This window comes from Triticum aestivum, chromosome 5D, assembly GCF_018294505.1.
Source record: "Triticum aestivum cultivar Chinese Spring chromosome 5D, IWGSC CS RefSeq v2.1, whole genome shotgun sequence".
NCBI classification, from domain to species: domain Eukaryota; kingdom Viridiplantae; phylum Streptophyta; class Magnoliopsida; order Poales; family Poaceae; genus Triticum; species Triticum aestivum.
Genome location: NC_057808.1, coordinates 374545970 through 374551712, shown reverse-complemented (window position 1 = coordinate 374551712; position 5743 = coordinate 374545970).

The window sequence follows — 5743 nt, the reverse complement described above, 5'->3', positions numbered from 1 at the left end:
GAAGCTATTGGGCCTCATGGGCCTTAGTGGAAAAGAGAGAGGGACGGCCAGGAGGTGGCGCGCCCCCTTGCCCCAATCTGAATTGGACAAGGGGAGGGGGCGGCGCCCCCCTCCTTCCTTCTCTCCTCCTCCTCCTTCCCCTCTTCTCCACTTGGAATAGGAAAAGGGGGGTGCGCGAATCCTACTAGGTTTGGAGTCCTAGTAGGACTCCCCCCCATGGCACGCCTCCTCCCTTGGCCAGCCTCCTCCTCCCCCTCCTTTATATACGTGGGGGCACCCTAGAACACACAAGTTGATCTTTTAGCCGTGTGCGGTGCCCCCCTCCACAGAAACACACCTCGGTCATATCGTCGTAGTGCTTAGGCAAAGCCCTGCGCCAGTAACTTCATCATCACCGTCACCACGCCGTCGTGCTGACGAAACTCTTCCTCGGCCTCAACTGGATCAAGAGTTCGAGGGACGTCACCGAGCTGAACGTGTGCAAATCATGGAGGTGTCGTGCGTTCGGTACTTGGATCGGTTGAATCGCGAAGACGTTCGACTACATCAACCGTGTTACTTAACGCTTCCTCTTTCAGTCTACGAGGGTACATGGACACACTCTCCCCACTCGTTGCTATGCTTCTCCTAGATAGATCTTGCGTGACCGTAGGAATTTTTTTGAAATACTACGTTCCCCAACAGTGGCATCCGAGCCAGGTCTATGCGTAGATGTTATATGCACGAGTAGAACACAAAGAGTTGCGGACGATAATAGTCATACTGCTTACCAGCATGCCATACTTTGATTCGGCGGTATTGTTGGATGAAGCGGCCCAGACCGACATTACATGACCGCGTTCATGAGATTGGTTCTACCATCGTGCTTCGCACACAGGTGGCTAGTGGGTGTCTGTTTCTCCAACTTTAGTTGAATCGAGTGTGACTACACCCGGTCCTTGTTGAAGGTTAAAACAACACACTTGACGAAAAATCGTTGTGGTTTTGATGCGTAGGTAAGAACGGTTCTTGCTAAGCCCGCAGCAGCCACGTAAAACTTGCAACAACAAAGTAGAGGACGTCTAACTTGTTTTTGCAGGGCTTGCTGTGATGTGATATGGTCAAGACGTGATGATATATAAATTGTTGTATGAGATGATCATGTTTTGTAACAGTTATCGGCAACTGGCAGGAGCCATATGGTTGTCGCTTTATTGTATGAAATGCAATCGCCATGTAATTGCTTTACTTTATCACTAAGCGATAGCGATAGTCGTAGAAGCAATAGTTGGCGAGACAACAATGATGCTTCGATGGAGATCAAGGTGTCAAGCCGGTGACGATGGTGATCATGACGGTGCTTTGGAGATGGAGGTCAAAGGCACAAGATGATGATGACCATATCATAGCACTTATATTGATTGCATGTGATGTTTATCCTTTATGCATCTTATTTTGCTTAGTACGGCGGTAGCATTATAAGATGATCTCTCACTAAATTTCAAGGTACAAGTGTTCTCCCTGAGTATTCACCATTGCGACAGTTCGTCGTGCCGAGACACCACGTGATGATCGGGTGTGATAAGCTCTGCGTTCACATACAACGGGTGCAAGCTAGTTTTGCACACGCAGAATACTCGGGTTAAACTTGACGAGCCTAGCATATGCAGATATGGCCTCGAAACACTGAGACCGAAAGGTCGAGCGTCAATCATATAGTAGATATGATCAACATAGTGATGTTCACCATTGAAAACTACTCCATCTCACGTGATGATCGGACATGGTTTAGTTGATATGGATCACGTGATCACTTAGATGATTAGAGGGATGTCTATCTAAGTGGGAGTTCTTAAGTAATATGATTAATTGAACTTTAATTTATCATGAACTTAGTACCTGATAGTATTTTGCATGTCTATGTTGTTGTAGATAAATGGCCCGTGCTACTGTTCCGTTGAATTTTAATGCGTTCCTAGAGAAAGCTAAGTTGAAAGATGATGGTAGCAATTACACGGACTGGGTTCGTAACTTGAGGATTATCCTCATTGCTACACAGAAGAATTACATCCTGGAAGCACCGCTAGGTGCAAGACCCGCTGCAGGAGCAACGCCGGACGTTATGAATGCCTGGCAGAGCAAAGCTGATGACTACTCGATAGTTCAGTGTGCCATGCTTTACGGCTTAGAACCGGGACTTCAACGACGTTTTGAACGTCATGGAGCATATGAGATGTTCCAGGAGTTGAAGCTAATATTTGAAGCAAATGCCCGGATTGAGAGATATGAAGTCTCTAATAAGTTCTACAGCTGTAAAATGGAGGAGAATAGTTCTGTCAGTGAACATATACTCAATATGTCTGGGTACCACAATCACTTGACTCAACTGGGAGTTAATCTTCCGGTTGATAGTGTCATTGACCGAGTTCTTCAATCACTACCACCAAGCTACAAAAGCTTCATGATGAACTATAATATGCAAGGGATGGATAAGACAATTCCCGAGCTCTTCACGATGCTAAAGGCTGCGGAGGTAGAAATCAAGAAGGAGCATCAAGTGTTGATGGTTAACAAGACCACTAGTTTCAAGTAGAAGGGCAATGGGAAGAAGGGGAACTTTAAGAAGAACGACAAGCAAGTTGCTGCTCAAGTGAAGAAGCCCAAGTCTGGACCTAAGCCTGAGACTGAGTGCTTCTACTGCAAAGGGACTGGTCACTGGAAGCGGAACTGCCCCAAGTATTTGGCGGATAAGAAGGATGGCAAAGTGAAAGGTATATTTGATATACATGTTATTGATGTGTACCTTACTAATGCTCGTAGTAGCGCCTGAGTATTTGATACTGGTTCTGTTGCTCATATTTGCAACTCGAAACAGGGGCTACGGATTAAGCGAAGATTGGCTAAGGACGAGGTGACGATGCGCGTGGGAAATGGTTCCAAAGTCGATGTGATCGCTGTCGACACGCTACCTCTACATCTACCTTCGGGATTAGTTTTAGACCTGAATAATTGTTATTTGGTGCCAGCGTTAAGCATGAACATTATATCTGGATCTTGCTTGATGCGAGACGGTTATTCATTTAAATCAGAGAATAATGGTTGTTCTATTTATATGAGTAATATCTTTTATGGTCATGCACCCTTGATGAGTGGTCTATTTTTATTGAATCTCGATAGTAGTGATACACATACTCATAGTATTGAAGCCAAAAGATATAAGTTTAATAATGATAGTGCAACTTATTTGTGGCACTGCCGTTTAGGTCATATTGGTGTAAAGCGCATGAAGAAACTCCATGCTGATGGGCTTTTGGAATCACTTGATTATGAATCACTTGATGCTTGCGAACCATGCCTCATGGTCAAGATGACTAAGACTCCGTTCTCCGGAACAATGGAGCGAGCAACAGACTTGTTGGAAATAATACATACTGATGTATGCGGTCCGATGAGTTTTGAGGCTCGCGGTGGGTATCTGTCATGACCGGTTTTCCAATAAAACATTTATTGAGAAACCGACCCCTTTAACGGACCAGTATAGAAGAATCCCTCTTACTGGTAGACAAATCCTTGATACAGAAATCCAGAAGTACTAAATATAATACAGGGTTGAGCTGAGGCTGCTCAACAATTTATTACAAGCACACCGATATTATACATAAAGGCGGATATGACACAAGGGATATGGTGGCATAACTACTGACTCGTAATAAAAGTGGTGGTGGATATGTCATAGTGAAGTGGGTGACATGACTCCTAAATCTTACAACTCATCGAGCGCCGGGGTGAGGCTCGATGACTTTTATTCTGGGTAGCGGAAGCGTATATAATACAAGTGACCAATTCCAGGATCGCACGGGATTGACTGGGACTCCTCTAGGCGTCGGACTCGCTATCGAACTCTTCATCCATAAGATCGCCTTCGTCCACATCTGACCAAATCAACAAGCCAGGTGAGTACTATGAAAGTACTCGCAAGACAGTTTGGACATAAGATATAACAAATGCAAACATGATGCACATGAGCAGATTAGTAATGCGCACTCGGATAATAAAATTTGCACTGCATGGTAAATAAAAAGGAAGTCGGGCGGTAGTCCTCCCGAAATCCCAAAGAAATAACTGAAGACCGATCGAGTGTCTGAAGCGACGCCTCGCAAAGGTTAAAAAATAAATTTAACAATGCCGCAGTCGGGCGTTAGGGCGACACCACAAAAAGGGCTTATATTGGAATGTAAATGACAGTGCGTGCCACAGTCGGACGTCTGAGCGACATCACATAAAGGGCTTATATCAAAAGTAAATAACAAGAGGGCCACAGTCGGACGTCTGAGCGACATCACATAAAGGGCTTATATCAAAAGTAAATAACAAGAATGCCACAGTCGGACGTCGGAGCGACATCACATAAAGGGCTTATATCAAAAGTAAATAACAAGAGTGCCACAGTCGGACGTCGGAGCGACATCACATAAAGGGCTTATATTTCATTATTCAAATTCAAGTAGCTCATGCATTTAATTCATCTCAAGGAAATGCTCATGTACGTAAAAATAAACTGGTTAGTCCATCCACAGGAATAACATTCAACCTGGTTTATCACTCATGTTTGTTCACCGGGGATTTTCACTGAGACTGACACAGAGACTGATGTTGAGACTGACATGGATACTGATATGGAAACGTTGACCAAGATCCTTGACCATGGACACGATTACTCGGAAGGTTTTGACTCTGCAGAGTTTGTACTTTTAACCACAGCCAACGGATTTCAGTAGTCACAAGGGACTAGTTCCGTTTACGGTGTTTTAGGAGAAACACATCTAACCAGTACACACCCATTCCACATTCCGCTGCCAGGCATCACCCTAGGCAACGTTCAAGAAAAACCTTGAGACGGGGAGGCTACAACCTCGCGTAGCATGGGATCAAATTTATATCGCGCGCTCTAAGGGGTGCCCCCCTCTTGGTCCCAACCGGAAACACCCATGCCCCCTGACCAGATGACTGGCTTTAATCCAGGGCCATGGAACCCTCATCACGGCACCTCTATTTGGTGTGTACAAGGAAAGAGGTTTGCAACTTACTAAACCGTATTCTTTGCAGAAAACATGTGGCAGCACGAAAAGGGAACGAACGGTAACGTGGCTCGGTCCACGTTAACGCCGGAGTTTAACGGTTGACATAAGACTGGCATGCTTCAACAATACCATCTTACCACCTTTCATGTCACCACATGCTCAGGTTATCTGCCATCAAAAGATCGCATCAAGTTTAGAAGCATACTGGTATTTGCCTTGCATGCAATATAACACTCCCTGATGCTCATGTAAACATGCCATGCACTACTGTTCAAGCAAACATGCAAAACACTCATCATATCAAAGGTTCAAACATGCTTGCCTGGTTCGGAGTAGTCGGAGTCTAGCTCGGCGAAGTTCGCGGTTCCGTCACCTCCTCCGGTATCTACGGTATAAAGAAACCGCATACTAACGTAAATACCGTGTGTGTATAAAAATTATTTCAAATTTTTTTCAAATAAATACTATAAAAAACTAGACAAAAATATAAAACTGACAGAAAAAGAATCAACCAAAAAGCATCCTTTGTTTAAAAGACATAAGGGTTTTAGTCCAAGGACTAATCTGTGATGAAACAGAAAAGACCCAGGGGCTAGTTTAAAAAAATAGAAAACGTTTCGGTTGGGAATACGCCAGCCCAGAAGGAAAACGCACTTTGCCCGAAGGCGCTTTCAGAAAACGGT